The 17,658-nt window shown below is 47.3% G+C and overlaps 1 protein-coding gene, 1 long non-coding RNA gene and 3 other non-coding genes across 10 annotated transcripts in view; 1 reads left to right on the top strand and 4 right to left on the bottom strand.

Moving 5' to 3' along the window:
* Positions 1 to 1,092: 1,092 nt before the first annotated feature.
* Positions 1,093 to 8,703, bottom strand: LOC138521914 (uncharacterized). 2 transcript variants are annotated; one of them, XR_011283169.1, is made up of 10 exons: positions 8,659 to 8,703; positions 7,501 to 7,534; positions 7,247 to 7,308; positions 6,809 to 6,898; positions 6,568 to 6,632; positions 4,856 to 4,879; positions 3,973 to 4,027; positions 2,812 to 2,868; positions 1,562 to 1,604; positions 1,093 to 1,385 (listed from the first exon to the last, which is right to left on the bottom strand). It is a non-coding gene; the product is annotated as an uncharacterized lncRNA (long non-coding RNA). The 2 variants fall into 2 exon arrangements; XR_011283170.1 differs by having other exon boundaries at positions 8,633 to 8,675.
* Positions 2,380 to 2,468, bottom strand: LOC138522173 (small nucleolar SNORD12/SNORD106). The gene has a single exon (XR_011283274.1). It is a non-coding gene; the product is annotated as a small nucleolar SNORD12/SNORD106 (small nucleolar RNA).
* On the bottom strand, positions 2,938 to 3,027 carry LOC138522172 (small nucleolar SNORD12/SNORD106). The gene has a single exon (XR_011283273.1). It is a non-coding gene; the product is annotated as a small nucleolar SNORD12/SNORD106 (small nucleolar RNA).
* On the bottom strand, positions 4,103 to 4,192 carry LOC138522171 (small nucleolar SNORD12/SNORD106). The gene has a single exon (XR_011283272.1). It is a non-coding gene; the product is annotated as a small nucleolar SNORD12/SNORD106 (small nucleolar RNA).
* A 452-nt stretch (positions 8,704 to 9,155) lies between the features above and the next one.
* Positions 9,156 to 17,658, top strand: part of LOC138521912 (polypeptide N-acetylgalactosaminyltransferase 6-like) — a 555,359-nt gene continuing 546,856 nt past the window's right edge. For 2 of the 5 annotated variants that reach the window (XM_069635082.1, XM_069635080.1), the window contains exon 1: positions 9,180 to 9,252. The gene's annotated coding sequence lies outside the window, so the exon portion shown is untranslated. Of the gene's footprint in view, positions 9,253 to 9,415; positions 9,593 to 17,658 lie in introns of those variants that run through there. The other 3 variants (XM_069635078.1, XM_069635079.1, XM_069635083.1) reach the window with 3 other exon arrangements.

Here is a 17,658-nt window from a genome sequence, read left to right as displayed (position 1 = left end):
TCTTGTTGTAACTAAGTTAAGCGCCCGGTTGCCCCTGGGCCTGGTGCGCTATAGAAATAAATAAAATACTAAAAAAAAAAATACTAAATACCAGACATAGGCCCTTAGCTGCCATCCAGGCCTGAATGCAGTTGTTTAGGTCTTGCTCGTAGTCCTGTTAGGGGTGGAGAATAGAAGCATCATCAGCATAGTTAGTAAAGTCTCTGCCAAAGTCTTCTAGGTCACTGAACAGGGGGGGGGGGGCGTGAATAGACTAGAAAGTGCAGGGTACAGGACCCTTGTGGGACTCCACATTCAATGGGGGATGGAGAGGCTGAGGCATGGTCTGAGACCCCTCATGGCTCAGCCATCCAGGAAGGAAGTGATCCATGTGTTGTCTTCCTGGGAGGAAATGTGAGGTATTTACACAAGACTGTTCAACCAAGTCAAAGGCCACAGAGATCAAGGAGTAGGAGGAGTGAGGACTTGCCCTTGTCCATGGCTTTGAGTAGTTGGTTCTTACGGTCAAGTACAGCTGACTGTGCAATAGTGGGGGGAGGGGGGGGGGGGGGAGTCAGATGTATTTTTACCATTACCCAAACTCAGGAATGGCATTCAGTAGTACAGGGTTTGGGACCAGTGGTGCATGTAGTGCTGCAGGCTCTTATACACACCTGCTGTGCCACTAGTAGGCCAGGCCACTGATGCAGCACACAGGTACACCATGTTTTTCCATAGAGCTTATGAAAGGGGAATGATCAGATGTTCCCACCTTACTTCAACCATATCATTTTAACACCAAGTGTCCATCTGCAGCCCACACGCGTGATCTGATCAGGCTATGCGGTTAAACAGTAATGGCAAGTTACCAGGATCCCTGATGCAGATACACTATACAACCCCAGTAGCAGATTTGAATTTCTAGAACACAGTATTCTCAATAAGTACAATAAAAAGCAATCCGTTCATCCTGCCCACAAAAAAAGTGGCACCCATCTAGGGAGCCCATCACTTACAGTTCAGCTTTAGGGGTGTGTTTTGTTTATAAGAAATAGAAAAAACCATGCTGTTAAGTAGAGCCCTTTCAAAGACCTACAACAGACTGACTAGGGGTGAAAGAAAAGCCAAGACTTTTATTTGCAAACGAACACAAGGTTACAAAACAATCCAAAAAAACAGCCTCCATTGCCTCTCTGCTTTTGGAAGCATTTTCATGGCAACCAGTGCCTCAGTTGTTCCTTCACAATTCTACAAGGGAGACGTTTACTTTCCATGCCCATTTTCGCAACTGCAATGCTGCGTTTCCGGAGCTTTAACTATGCAGCAGGGACAGTTGGTTTACAGCACAAGGCAACCAAACTAGACTTCTCGAGTTGCACTCCACACTCAGCTCCTGGCATCAGCCCCTGCAACAGAAAACAGTATCATCCACAAGCACAAGGATTACAATTATTAGATACAAGCTCCGAGCCTTCAGTGCGCTGCGAGTTGACTTCACAGGAAATCAGAAACTCTAGTCTGTAAAATCTCATCATGTAGGCCCCGGTTCTCTTTAGCAAGGCCACCACCAGCCCAGTCTTACCTGGTCCATCTGCAGATGATGCATCCACATCTTTCAGGACAACCTAAGTATAAGAAACAAAGAGTACACCATAAAAACGGTTCTCTAATGCAAAGGTATAAAATCCGATTTTATATTATAATACATTATTCAATTAAATGTGGAAGCCTACCCCAAGTAACTACTTGGAATAAGCTACATACTAAGGAGATTTGGGACCTCCAACCCCATCTTCAGGTTGCAAAAATTCTAGCTGTGGTTCGTCCTTTGGCTGACCATTAAAGCTATGGGTGGCAATAAAACCTTAGTGTGGCCACTGTATGAACTAGTAACCCATGAAGCAAAAAGTTAGCAGTGAAGGGGATTTATGACGCCAAAAACTATTACTGAATTACAGGACTGGACGCCTACTATCAGGAATACTGTTGCTGTGCCAAACCGCCATTAGTGGCAGGAGTCGGTTGGAATATGGGGGCCCAGTAGAGGCCAGGCAAGAACAAGGAGGTACATGGACAGTAAACTGAGTGAGGCAACTTCAAGCCTCAGGATCTGTAAGCACATCATGCTTTATTCTGAGACCAATTAAACTTGCTTAGTATTTGCCACGTTTCCCTCCACACATTACACATTCCCACACCCAACATTGCATGTCAAATTAGTGGGCCAATGAGTCATCTAATTCCAAGCAAACTGGTTTATAGGCTAGAATCATAAGCCGACAGCTCCCACCCATTTCTATCCCTTGTTGTAGAGGTCAGGCGACAAACGTGCTATCAAGTGACCCTACATACTCCATATCGTAAGCCCTAAGCCCCAAACAATCAAATAATCAAACAGTTGCCGGTTCATCAGACACAATTGGCTTGTTCCACAAATCAACACTGTCGATCTGATGGGGAAAAAAGGTTCAGTCATCATATAAACCAGCAACTACTCAACTGAGTATTAGGGCAGGGGTCTAAAACCTTTGAGTGTTTTAGACGAAGTCTGAAACAGCAATCATGAAGTCCTAGTCCAAAATAAATATGGACCTTACAAGAATAGCACGGTACTCACCAAATAACTAACTCAACGGGGAAAATATAACAGGGTAGCCCCCATACCTTGCTCTATTCACGCAGGAGATTGAATGATACCATTCAATGACAGGGTCATTTCATAAAATGCATCCCAGTAAAAGCAAAATGACAGATGTCGTGACATCAAGACCAATAGGTCAATACTTCCAAAACACAAGTAAGCCTTAGACTACAGTAATAAGCAAAAGGTACCTTTCACGTGATGCACTGCCGACGGCTGGACCCAGTAGCATCCAGGCGGCTGTTCTCCTGCGGAGGCAAAAAAGGAACGTTACCATGGTTGAGACCCAGAAAAGTATACTAGGTGTCGGGCACTTTGCTGGCGTATCAGACATAATTGGCTTAAGCTTCCAAAGTCATCACGGTCGATATGCCGGGGAAAAAAGTTTAGTCATCATGTACAGCAGCAAAGTAACCAAACACAACGCAGCAATCAAGTGTGGTGAAAACAGGTGTACTATGTGGCCACCTAAGAAAGGGGTGTATTTTCTGGATGTATTGGGCACAGGTCGAATGAATTTTAGCTGTAACATTTTGATAATGACCAAACGTTTGCGCCGCTAAAGGAAAACCTTTCAGCCTGTTACAAAGCCCATAATACTTAAAGAGCTGGGGTGTGCCCTCCCCCCGCTCTAGTTGGCAGTATGGGCTGCGGAGTGTCACCCACATACAAGACATGCCCAGGGGAGGACTAAAACAAAATCCCAAAACCTTGAATTACAAAGTGCGAGCAAATGGGCTTCGCAACTTCCTTCGAGCTTTTGGGGTTCGGTGCCAAGGCTACCCTACTGCCCACGTTGATGACTGATGCGGGTGGATGTATGAAGCCAACTAGGTGTTATCGAAATATCCACAAGACCATTAGCCCTCAGTGCCAAGTAAGCATTCTAAGATATTACTATATACACAGACATCGGCACCCGCTTCCTGCCACTGGACGACCCCACCACTAAAGTCCCTTTGCTCTTCCGCAGAAGTTGGCGAGTGAGCCCCTAGGCAAGCCCATCACTCGCCTTGACAAATTTAGGGCTTAAATTCTTCCAACGTGCATCTTTCACCCCCATTTTGAAGAGGATCCCCTATAACCTCTGCCCCATCCCTGCTTATCCAAGCTCCTTCAGCAAAGTCTTTCCATTGTCATTTATTAGCCCTCTACAAACCGGTTTACAGCCCTCCCTCTCATCGATGGAAAACACCGTCCACTCACTCGTCTGCCCGTCAGAAACCATTTTTCATCTCTCCGCAACTTTTGCTACTGGCGACCACCCCACGTGAAGATGCCGACCAATAGGTCAATAAATCCAAACACAAGTAAGCCTTAGACAAGACAGTAATAGGTAAAATGGTACCTACCTTTAACAGGATGCACTGCCGACGGCTGGACCCAGTAGCATCCAGGCGGCCAATACTGCGGAGGCAAACAAAATAAGGAACGTTACCATGGTTGGGACACCCAGAAAGTATACCAGGTGTCGGGCACTTTGCTGGCGTATCAGACATAATTGGCTTAAGCTTCCAAAGTCATCACGGTCGATATGCCGGGGAAAAAAGTTTAGTCATCATGTACAGCAGCAAAGTAACCCACCGCAACAACAACCCAGTTGTAAGTGTGACAAAACAAGTGGTGTGCCATGCACCCATTTATTTTGCCCATTTTCTCTCTCCAATCTGCTCCATTGTACCGATCTACCATATAAAGCGTTTTGACATAATGGGCGAGTTCAAATTCCAAGACCCTCAATAACCCTTGCATGAAACCGCTCTGGAAAACCACTTGCCATTCAAAGACATGTCCAGAAGTACTTCAACTTCACCAAGATGTTACACACCTGGAAAGCTGTTTATGTCGAGACCGGAAAGAGGTTTAGCCCACTATTATCCGTATGGGGCTAGGTCCAATTTATGTTAACTGCTGGTCTATGAGCCCACAGCCATTAACCACCCACACGTGTGTACAGGCGCGTTAGATTTAGCACGAGGTTTTTAAATGCGAACCCTTTGTATTTTTCCAACTCCATTTTACACCATGTTAATAAGGCGACATTCGGTGTAACAGGAGCAACACGATTTGGGTACAGGCCCTCTGCCCCCCCAAATCAATTATGGGTGAACAGTAGTTTGCAGGGTGCCGTTAACACCTGCGAGATTAACAACGTAAATTATACATTTTGCTTTTATGCTAAACTGGACAAAATAGACTTGGCAAGCCAAGGCCAGCAAATTTAAAATCACTCACCAATCAAAGACTCTCCGCTGCTTCCTGTAAAGAAAAGAAAAACCGTCAAGAGCACCATCCCAAGAAGGGGCAGGGAACACATGCTGCAGCCTCGGGGCCCTCAGTGCGCTGCGAGTTGACTTCACAGGAAATCAGAAACTCTAGTCTGTAAAATCTCATCATGTAGGCCCCAAGTGTAACAACCACCTTTGAACACACTGCCTCATACAGAAAAAAGATGGAACTCATTTTTTGGGGGGGGGGGGGGGGGAATAGATAGTTTCTCATCTCCCCGGGATCAGCTCCGAGCCCAGTTTGAAGACCACTGGGTTACCGCACGCCATGGGTAGGTAGCACACCCACTGTGCCAGGGAGCGATCGGCGCCTAGCAGTAGAGCAGATTGGTCCGCCAGCTGAGTGGCCCCAGTGGCGTGGAGGGCCTAGCAACCTGCCTCTGATGCTCATTAACTAGTACCATCTGACTTCGGACCCAATTGACCAAGGACGGTGGCTGAGCTAAGCAAACTATGAACTCCATGGAAAAGCAGCAACTTCACAAATGTCCTCTTTCCCCCATACGGTTTTAGAACGGGTTGCGCTCACGTGGTACTTTCGGCAACAGGATACACAAGCTCCCCTCACCCCAAGATCAAACTAAGACTTACATCACCCCAATGACAACTCTAGACATAAGGCCATTGTACGAAAAATTACACAATGCAGCCTACTTTCACAGGACGCTGCCCGTTTGTGTGATCACTTGTGCAAACATGTAGCCTAAATAAGCAGCTCAAGTTGACAATACGACATTAGGTAACGCGCCACCGACCACCTCAGTTTTGAAAAGGCGTGCACGGTAGCAATTGAAAACCGAGGCATTGATAAATATGGCAAGCTGCATACAGTTAAGGTTATGCACTTGGAAGGTGTACCATGCTCATTAGCCTCAAGACCAACACTCACCTCAAGTTGAAGGTACGTTCATACATTCCAGACACGGTGGTAATACACTCAAACCTCTGGCCTCAATTTATTAGGACCACCTCCCCACCCTCAGACACTAACTACCCACTCATGCAAACCATTCCCGATTCTGCACTCTTGGTTTCTTGAGGTACCTCCGATGCAAGTGGACTGGCCTAACTCTTACCACACGCACGACTCCTGAAACCGGCTCGCAGACAATGACTGCCCCCCCACCCCCCAATCAAGATCACAAAAACAATTACACCTCAGCAACTATCTCCCTCTACACCGTTACCATGGACATCCTATCCCCACCAAACCTACCCATCCCTTGCGCACAAGCCTAAACGCACTCCCATCGACCTCTCACACCATCGCCTACCCCAGCATGCCTCGCTCGCCCCCATCGCCTACCTCATCATGCTTCTAGGACAGGCACTACTAGCCCAATAAGAAACCCATGGCTCTCCCCCCCCCCCCCCCCCCAAGCAATCCCTTTGCTCCCCAAGCAATCCCTTTGCTCCCCAAGCAATCCCTTTGCTCCCCAAGCAATCCCTTTGCTCCCCAAGCAATCCCTTTGCTCCCCAAGCAATCCCTTTGCTCTACAGATTGTAGGTCTGTTCCCCTTCGTCAAAGGCCGCGGTTTTATTTATGCCCATCCCCCTACCTGGGAACTGAGAACCTTAACATTACCCCTTGAAATCACATTTCTCACTACAATGTGCCACAATGAATGCTGCGCAGCACTGAAGTAACAGAATACTCACAACCAGGTTGGAGATCCACCATAGCCATTTCAGTCAACAGCGACCCAAGCTTGAAGGCAACTATTCTGCAAAGGAGAAAAGCGAGGTCAAGACACTGAAGAGCACGGCATAGTGGTTAAGACGGATCATGAGTGCATCAGTGCGCTGCGAGGCAGCGTCAGTGAACATCAGAAACTCGTTATGTTATCCTACACATTCCACGTGACATGCAAGATATTGCCACACTGCGCCACGTACATACCTGGAGGTCGGCATGCAGCTAAGACGCAGGAGACATCTGGTAGGCTGCAACCCACATGATCCTAGCATTCGCAGACTCCCGAATAAGATTCTGTAGGGAAGACGAGAGAAGTTACCAGGAAAATAGGGTGCATGAACCCACTGCAAACAGGCCAGTGTAAAATGGAGAAACCCCCCAGTCCAGCAACAATCCCAGTCAACAATGCACACGGGACGGGGGTGACGTTTGTGCCAAGATGGTATTATGATAAACAATGCGTTCAAGCGTGGCAAGGGGGTGGAACTCAAATTAAACACTCCCAAAAACTTCCGAGGTGCAACAAGAACATGCGTTTTAAGTAGCAAATGGCCCCAGAACGCCACATGAACATTGTGGAATAATAATCTGCCACCGGTCACCAAATCCACACCAAGGGCTAAACGAAGTCAGGAAACATACCATGTGATCAAGTCACCGCAGCTGAAAGCCTGGTAAATGGAGACCCAAACGCCACAAAACCCCTAAAACACAAGGGGGAAAGGAAATGAGTCATGCTCGTTTACTGGGAGGTAGGAGATACAAATGCTTCCACTGGGGAGCAAGTCAGTGCGCTGCGAGGTCTCTCCACAAGCAATCAGAAACTCTAGTCTGTAAACTATCATCATCCAGGCTCTCACGTGAGCAATCCGGCCTGACTTTAGAAAGCCACTTACCCATGCGCCGGGACGAGCAGCTCCTGCATCCTGCCTGCAAGTGAGGGGGGAAAAAAAACAGCTTTATAGTTCTGAATAAAATACATTGCAGCAGGCGAACTGACGGTTGGGACGGGGTTGCCCTTAAATACAATGTAACGGATGCAAGCGAGACAGCCCCCCCCGCCCCACACACGGGTTGGGCCTAAATATACACAGGGTGAGGGAGGCGGACTCTTAATACAGTATCTCTTCAACTGCTTATATTTTCTATTAAAAGCAGTTACCTTAATTGGTTTTAATATTAAAAACATTCCGAAGAGTCTCGGGGCACGCCCTAGACATCCTGTGGGGGTCCCTAGGAGAGCCAGCCCCCTGGTTTCAAGGCCACTGCCTAGCTTGTGCGCTTTTCAGTGGGTTGCAGATACACCGCTTTGCCCTTTACTCTGCTTCATGTGTGTTAGCATTTTTACGACCAAGCAATTACCACTTTTTTATTTAGTAGTGATCAAAAATCGATTTTTCATACCTATATAAAAGTCATTGATATTCAGTGCCATTTTAATGTTTCAGCCCATATTTCCGATCAAAAGCACTCACCGTACCCCTATTTGGAAGAGCCTCGCGCCCCGCCAGTTCGAAAACCAGTGGATTAAACGGCATTTATTTGCATCCATTTAAGCAACCCAAGAGTGCCCAACTGTCCACCCCACCCCTAGTGAAAAGGTAAGGGCAGGCGTATTTTAATGGGCCCCCCCACGAGCCCGGAGAAGTTTATTCGAACCCCCATCTATAAGATTATCTTGTGAAATTCGGGTGTTTGTATGTGCCGCTTTATGATCGTTTACGAATCGAAGAAAACCCCAAATACAATCCACGGAGGAACACGTGGCCTACCGACACATTGTGCCAGGGTGGTCTAAATAATCCCGCCAATGGCTTCATAGAAGCCAGGGCTTGCGGTATCAAGAGAAAGCAGGGGTGGGGGGGGGAAGCATGCTGATGGCCACGAGGCAAGTACGGATTGGAGCAGGCCCGGGCTGGCTGTGTACGTTGGGGGCCCACGGAAGAGCGAGTAACAGTACACGAAGCAGAGTGAGCTAAAGTAGACCCCGTGGGGGCTACTAGCGTGAAACTTGGGAGAATCACTCACATATAAAGAAAACCCCGCGCAGTTACCTTCTTAGCGATCGCCTTCTGGTCGAATGGAAGGAAATGGCGGCGGGCGAAGGTTTATATGCTGCGCAGAGAACACCGCCCACGTAACTTACGTCAGCGTGCAGAAACCCGAGCATGGAGGTGAAGAGGAGGGTGGTTAGAGAGGCCCCGAACTGGAAGCAAAGGCCGCTCTCTCCCATGTATTGAACACAATTGCGCTATGACTACGAGAAACTCGGATACATTCATTTACGCGAAACTAATGTCCAGCTCTGGGATATTTTCAAACGAAGTTTTGCCCCGCTGTAACTTTAAAAAAATAGTAACATTTTTAAATATATCCAAAAATGTAACATTATGAATTAATTTCAACATGGTTTTGCACTCGTGCACAACGGCAGGTAGTCAAATCCACAGAATGACCAACTATTTCATGCAGGAAAGACGTCGACTCCAATTGAGATGTTTACATTTCAATATGGCCGCCAGCTATGAGATCATGCGACCACCGTTAGACCACGTGACGGCCGGTAGAGGTTTCATTTACAGGAATGACGTACGGCAGCCAATCCGCTTCAAGAAGAAAAGCAGCGGCACTCCTGAAAAAAGTCTTAGGTATACGAAAAAGGAATATCAATCGAATATTTTTGATCGAATTTATATTTTTTTGACTACGTATCGTAAGCTAGTCCAGGTCTCAGAGAAAAGTGTGCAAAACGGTGGTCCTCTCACGAAGAGAAACCTTTTAGTCCTTCGTTTATGCCAATACTATAACGATCTTTTTGATTACCCAGTCTGAGCATTTTCTTCTTATCTGGAGTGTTGATGCTCGACTTTGTAGTACACATATCCATAGGTGCCAGATTTTGATTTTTGCTAAGGGGGCAGACATTCCCACACCGGAACAGTGCCCACCCACAGGTCGAAAGCCAGTCTACAGCACGTTTTGCAGCAGGTAAAATAGCCATAGGATTTTAGAGAAGTCTAAACGTGCAACAGTCGCCTAACCTGCTGAGTTGTCTTTGCATCCTTCTACGCCATGATCTCTTCTTCCGCTACTCCCCGTCTCCCAAACAACTTGGTGCCCAGCCCCCTTTCTTTAAATCAAGCCTCACGTGGCCCATTTATAAGGCAGCCTGCCCCACTTGAAGTGAACAATGACGCACACAACCCATTATCCTTAAGGGTTTCATTAAGGATTAGAGTTCCAGTAGTAAGTACCCCACGGCCACCACCCCGTCAGCCCCCATCAGCAGGAACAACTGATCTCTCAACTGTCCCAGTTGAACCATAACATTCCTAATTTAATTATATATTACCTCCCACACACCTAACATTCCATGCATTCTATACATGCTCCATACTACACATTCCCCCTCCCAAAAAATAAAACAATAAACAGACAGCAAAGCAATAAATTAACATAGCGAAACCCAATATATATATATATATATCATTGTAATTAACTACAACACTACCATTACTTTATTTTTTTGTATACAACAAAATCTTTGAACTTCTTTGGCAATCTTTTACTCCTAACTTCACTATCAACTCTACCATCATTACTCTCATTCAACGCCTCATCATGTAACATGTCACTTATCCCACCCACGTAACTACTCCCCTCCATATTAGCTCTACTTTCTTTCCACAGCTCATGGTTCCAAAGGTCCCATTTCCTTTCACTGTTCTCAATTCTCTTTAACGCTCCTGCTCCACTCCCACACTTAACCCTACTAAGATTACAGACCGTGCCGTCCCCACCTTAACAGCACTTCTAAAACATTGCACCACTCTCATAGGACCAGAAAACTTTGACATACCTTTCCTACTTTCTCTGCCCTTCCTCACTCTTGCACAATCACCAACCAACACAGTATCCTTTGCCTAAACTCTTGTTAATGCTACCTTTGAATTTCTTGTCGTGATACTCCTTGTTTTTCCATCATTTTACCAGCTACGAAACCTTTACTCACACTCTTAGTCCCCAATCTTCCATTCACCCACGAAGGAAATAGTTAACTGTTGGTGTCTCTGCCCCCCATAAGCCGGAAAGGCAACACACCTGTGGCACTATGCATTGTCACTCTCATGCTCCATAACAAGTCACCTAAATAATCCTTCCAATTAAGTCAATTTGCTAAAGCCAACTGTATACACTCACTCACCACCCTATTCAGCCTTTCCACCATGCCATTAGTTTCTGCATGATATAATGATGAATGTTTATTTATTTTAATTTAATTTTATTGGTAAATTATGCGCCTATACACGTGTGTCTCAAGGCTCAACAAGGTAATGGGGGTAGGGAGGAACGATACTACTAGTCCTTGTACATTCGGATCGTGAAGTGCAAGTTATTTATAACGTGCTTAATCCCGAGATCGGTTTCGCGCACGTATCCAGGATTTGAACCTGTGTTGCTCATCGTGGTCTTGCTTCCAAAACGCGCGTTGCCACAGATCTAGCCCCCAGTTTCCAACGAAAACCCATATTTTGCAGCAAACTCTTTTATTTTTCTGGAATCAAATTGAGGACCATTGTAACTCAGTATTTCCTTGGTCACACCCTCCTTTCCCAAAAATATTTTCCAAAAACTCTTCTTAGATGTCACCCTGTCCACAATCGCCACTTCTGGCCTACATGTGTACCTATCGATCATCACAATCAGAAAACGATTACCCTGTCCCAAACCTTCCTATGAACCACCCAAAATGTCAATACTCAATTCCAGCCATGGCCCTTTTGGTACAGGAATAGGTGTCAAGGGTAATCCTCCAGTTGCTGCATGGCACACATTGCTGAAAAACTCTTTCAATATGAACATCCATTGATGACCACCAACATTTTTCACTCACTTTCTGTTTAGTCACAGTAATACCTGGATTACCTTTGTGTGCTAATTGAACAATCTGCAACCTGATTTTCTCTGGAGGTACCACCCTCGAACCTCTTAATATCCAATTACCTTCAATTGACAATTCATCCCTATACCCACAAAATCTTTCCTCTACATGTTCCTTTTCCGGCCAACCTCTTGCATTCCATTTCATCACCAAACTCCACAAAACATCCTCCCTGACTTGCATCTGCCATTCTTCTTCATTCAGAGCTATTGTTAGACCACACACTTGCTCCTCAACCTCTTTAAACTCCTCTGTTGATGTATTATCCATCCTTGGCATGTGCCAGAAACCAAAGGGTGTCTCACTTGCTAGTCCTCAGGGACTTGTCATCCAGGTGGCCAGGACACAGCCATCGCTTTTGGATCCAGTTCCTGGGGGTGGACTAGTGCGAGAGGATCACCTCAGTGAGGGGTCTTCATGAAGTGGGAGTGGGACAGCCGATGGTGGGACGCAGTATATTCCTGCCTTTCCCATACCATGATCCCTCCTATTTCATAGGATTCTCTGATGTCCCAATCCCCAACCCCCCTTTTTTACACAAACACTGGGCTGAGGAAGAGGGCGACTGAGAGTAACAAAGCAAACTCTTACATATCGCATTGGACATGTCCCGCTTGACTCTGTGCATACATCTGAAAACTCCAGTGGCGAAAGAGAGGTTGCAGAGGTCGGCCAAGGCTGGAGCGAGAGTGTCAATATTGTCCTTGATGGTTTTTGAAGGGGCATGGGTCCACCTGTTTGGAAGAGGCTTTCATAGACCGGACTAGTCTAGAGACGTCATCAGGTGTGACAGGGGAGACGGGAGGAGAGAAGGGGGGCAGCTGAAGGGGGCCCAAGAGATGTTGGTGAAGGAGGGGAAGCAGAAGAGAGAGAGGGCAGGATGTCTTATGTTCAACCCAAAAGGCATGACTCTAAACTGGTAGAGCCCCACAGGTGTTGAGAATGCAGTCTTTTCCTTGGCATGGTCCGTCATAGCTATTTGCCAATAGCCTAAGGTAAGGTCAAAGGTGCTCACAAATTTGGCAGCACCTATGGTGTCCACAAGCTCATCAGCCCTGGGCAATGAGTGCGCGCCAGTTTTTGTGACTGCATTAACTCCTCTGTAGTCCACACAGAACCTCCAATCCTTGGTACCAGCCCTGTAACTTGCCTTGGGGACAAGGACCACTGGACTGGACCAGGGACTGGTTGAGGGTTCAATAACACCCAGATCTAACATCTTGGCGACCTCAGCCTGGATGTGGTTCTTAACTGTATCCGACATATGGTAGCACCTGCCTTTGACAGGCACACTGTCACCAGTGTCAATTTTGTGCCTACACCACAGTGTAAGGCCTGGTTTCAGTGAGAAAAGAGAGGCATACTACCGGAGCAAAGCCCTGCAGGCCCTCTGCTTCTCTGACGTCAGATCTGGAGAGAGATGCACTCCCTCCACTGAGCCATCCTGAGGGTTGCTATGCAGAAAATAAGTAAGGGGCTCACTCTCATCCTCTTCTTGCTCTGAAGCCAGCAAGAGACATGAGACTTCTCCTTGCCTGTGGAAAGGCTTGAGCCTGTTGTCGTGGAATACATGAGGGCTTGCCCCAGGGACTACCATGTCAACCAGATAGTTCACCTGGCCCATCTTGGAGATTATCCTGAAGAGTCCAGTCCACTTATCTGTCAAAGCCCTAGGCTTGGTAGCCTCCATCACAAGGATCTCCTGTCCTGGAGTCCAATCGACTTGTGATGATTTAAGGTTATGCCAGTACTTGTTCAATTCCTGGCTGGCCTTGAGATCCGCTGTCGCCTGAACCATCATTTGTGTCATCCTCCATCTGAGGCCTTACACATGGTCCCCTACTTGCTTGGCAGGACCTGGAGGGGTGGCTTCCAAACCTTCTCTGATCAAGGCAAGGGGCCCCCTCACTGGATGTCCAAAGAGTAACTCAAAGGGGCTGAAACCAACACCCTCTTGAGGTACCTCTCTGTAAGCAAACAGCAGGCATGGTAGGAGGAGATCCCATTTCCTCCTTAGGGGCTTTTCCAAAGCGCCTATCATGCCCTTGAGAGTTTTATTAAATCTCTTGACCAGACCATTGGTCTGGGAATGGTTAGAGGTGGAGAACTTGTAGGTTACCCCACACTCTTTCCACATGTTTTTCATGTAACTCAACATGAAGTTGGATCCTCTTCAGAGACAACCTCCTTAGGGAATCCAACACGGGTGAAAATGCCCAGGAGAGTCCTGGCAACCACCATGACAGTAATAGTCCGAAGGGGTATAGCCTCAGGGTACCTGGTGGCATGATCAACCAAGATCAGGATGAACCAATGTCCACCTGAAGTGGGAGTGTCAAGTGGACTGACAATGTCGATGCCCACCCTCTCAAATGGTGTGCCAACCACTGGCAACGGCTGCAGTCGGGCAATAACAATGCCTCTAGTCTTGCCAGACAACTGACAAGTTGGGCATGTCTTACAGTGGGACTCCACTTCTACTCCCATCCGGGGCCAGTAGAAATGGGCAGAGAGCCTTTACTTTGTCTTCTTGGTACCAAGATGATCAGACAAGGGCACCTCATGCACCTGTAAACCTGGGGTACCACCAACCTCTTGAGGGCACCAGGTTCAGGCTTAGTGGGCTCACTAATAAGGAGCTCACCCTCCCAATCGATCCGGACTATCCTTGGCACTTCTCCCTGTGCCTGGGACAGGGCCTGTTTCCTCAGACCCTCAAGAGAGTGGCACTCTCTGTGACCCTTACAGAAGTCTGCCCGGGAGGGTCCCCCTTCAGCCAACAGGCATTGAAGGCTGGGGTGGTCCCCCGGGTTGAGCACCTCTCCTGCAGGAGGGTCTTCTGCCTTGTCTCCCTCGGGAGTGGAGTTTGGGTTTACCACTGGGCCCAGCCCGTCCGGAGCATGGATCCCAATGGCTTCTGTAGGAACAGCGGGAAGAGAAGGAGTCCCTTTCGCAGAGGCTGCCTTCTTGCTCTTCCGTCATTGTGGTGCCTTGGGTTTCCCTGTCGGCAAGGGTACCAGTCTCGCAACCGGACCCTGTGTGACCTGTGATCGGGTGACCGCCGCAGCAGCCATGGGTAGACCATCCGAGATCATCCCCATTTCTACCAAATCATTTCCTAACAAAATGTTAGCAGGCACGTTGTCCTGAACCAGGACAGGAAGCTTTGCTGTCTTGTCTCCAATCGTAATGTTGACCAAGGCTACAGGCGATAATTTGGGAGGCCCACCAGCTAACTTGGTGGTTCTCAGAGAAGCACCTACATAGTCCTCTGACTTGAGCAGGGTCCTGTCCACCACTGTCATGCTTGTCCCAGTGTCTCTCAAACCAGTAGAAGGATGGCCATTCAAGAGGACACTTTTCAAAAACCTACAGGTGTTCTGTGGGATTGTCACCAGTACTTCTGCGTACTGGTTCCAGGCCCCAAGGGATACTAGGGAAATCTCTACTGGGGCACCCAATGTGATCCCGGTAGAGGAGGGGAGGACAGTGGCCTCCACCTCAGACCTGGGGTAAGGGTAGGTCAGGCTGACAGCCTGGACTCCAAGTGCCTTACCTTTTACTTGGGGTCACCCTTCTTGTGAACCAGAGCCCCACATTTCCAGCCAATGCCAGGAGTGCGTGGTACGCAACTGGAACCACTGGGAGCCTGCTTTGGAAGGTGGTGGGCCTCTACTCTTATTCCCACCCACACAGGACTTATCCCCACTAGATATTTAGGTCTTAGGAGAGGAAGGTTTTAGTTTACTCGACTGGGATTGCTTCTGGGACTTCTCAGCTTTCTGAGAGAGCCCCTTTTCTTTGTCCTTGTCCTTCCCACTGGAGTCCTTAGGAGACACCCAGTGGGAGACCCACTTGTCACCCAGCCTGGCCAGCTTAAAGGGATCTAAAATTTTCTGGTCAGCAACATACTGATGCAGCTCTGGTGACCAGGCTTCTGAAAAATGCTAAAAAAAAACAAAAGGTGTGACAGCTCAACAAACGTTTTCACTTTGTAACCATCAATCCACCCCATCATGTTCATGTTCGCCGCACTCGCCCAATTCAAGACACATTCTCTTGTTTCTTAAATTCCCTGAACCTTTTAAGGTATTGGGTCAGTGTCTTGCCAAACTTGGCAATCAACGCAGACTTCATGCACTCATACTGACCCCTTTCTTCCACACTCAGTTTCAGAATACAGTCATATCCAGTCTGAGGCACTCTGCTTAACAAACACTTAGCCCAATCTCTTTTATCAACATCATGAATCGCACATGCCATCTCAAACGCTTCAATCCATTGGAGGATATCAGAACCCTCTGGACAACAGCAACCAAATATTTCATAAACTTGGTGGCTGTGGACCTGACACTCTCAACTGGTTTCGCTGAAGTCTCCATTCGAGCTTTCTCGAGCTGGATTTTCTGACATTCAGTGTCCTTGTTCTTAAGTTGAAGGTCCTTGTCTTTGAGTTCAAGATCCCTATTCTTGAGCTCCACTTGTTGTGCCAACTCCTCTTTCTTAAGCTCAACTTCTATTTCCAACTTGCAGTATTCAAATGCCAATTTCATCCTTAATAACTCAAGTTCCAGGGCATTCCCTGAAGAAACATTGCTGGAGGTCGGAACAGAGGCAACAGGAATGGCGGTGAACTGGAGACTTCCAGCCCTTTAAGATGAGTAGCAATACCCTGGAGATGGATGGGGATGCAGATTTTAATCAAACATCAATAATTCAGACGACACAAATAGCTTGGCAAAAAAGTTTGTCTGTTTTAATGTAAGTAAGTAAAACAGGGAGTACAACGAACATCAGCAATCGCTTGATACTCAACTCTCAACTAATTTAAGAAAAAACATATTTTTGATAGACCAAATCTATCACTACTGACGTGTGAGCTTCTAAAACCTATCGGGAAGCGGGATTGGCTCTAAGTAAACTACTAAGTATAGGTGTAATATCTGTATAGAGTAGCAGAGAAATAATTGAATAGCCAACAACAGGTGGGAAAACTAAGCCCTCCCTTCAAAATGGCCACTATGAACGTCATCAAATGTTCAGCGTCCCATTGGTTACAAAACTATAGAACCCCCACCTACATGGTCCTCTACAATTGGCTCGCTGCTAACCCCCATCAGTAACTTTCCGACTACGTAAGCAGCATGCAGACTGAACAACCAGGTGCGGGTGAGCTTGTCTCGATATTAGCTTCTCACCAATTAAAAGGACACTCCATCACCTCAACGTTTCAGTGTCAATTAGTGTCTGAAGTTGGCATTGAGTTTGTACTGTTCTCTGGGATTCTGTCATGACCCTTGGCCCTGCCCCTCATTAGCAAGTCAGCCTTCCAGTTAGGGCCAGGTCAAAGGCCTTAAAACCTCATCCAAGACTCTCTTGGAGTCAGTCCTGGTGCCTTTGGTGCCAGGCTCATAACCATCATGAAGGCCAACATTAGAATGGGACTATTTATTTGGGACTATTTAACTTGTGGGAGGGTTCAACCAACATGGAGGCACACACATAGCTCAGTTACAAGGAACTGAGCTTGCGGTCTAGTCTTTTGGGTGTGGCAGGCCTGGGACTACTTTACCTGGACTACTTTGGGTGTCGCAGGCCTGGGACTATTTTACCTGGACTACTTTACCTGAGACTATTTAAACCGCACCCAAACAGCAGAACATGCTTTGTGTTATTCTGCTGTGGGCAGCGTAACGCTCACCGTGTCCAGATCTTTGATGCCAGTTTACCTGAAACCAAGGACCTGCAGAGAGAGAGAGAACACTACGAAACTTACCTGGAACAGTATTCTGTCTTCAATCCATCACCGACTTCAGTTGCACTCACCTGAAGGTACGAACTCTGTCATCCGGCACCGCATGCATCCTGGAACACCATAACCTCGAAAGAGGAGAAAGAAAGGCAGCATTAGTAAGCGTTTACTCACGTTTCCTCCCGAATGAAGAAAGCCACACAATTCTCACCTGGGTAGTCATCTCCTGGTCAGTATCATCGCTGGAACATTACAGCGCTCGGCGAGGAACATCGCAACCTGCAAGGAGAGAAAAGACACAGGTTAGCAGTATAAAAGGCGAAACAGCACCGCGTATCGCGCATTACTCACCGGACAGCA

This window comes from Ambystoma mexicanum, chromosome 13 (genome assembly GCF_040938575.1).
Source record: "Ambystoma mexicanum isolate Mex_15411 chromosome 13, UKY_AmexF1_1, whole genome shotgun sequence".
Classification (NCBI taxonomy): domain Eukaryota; kingdom Metazoa; phylum Chordata; class Amphibia; order Caudata; family Ambystomatidae; genus Ambystoma; species Ambystoma mexicanum.
Note: the sequence above shows the minus strand (reverse complement) of the source record. Positions and strands in the feature narration are given on the sequence as shown.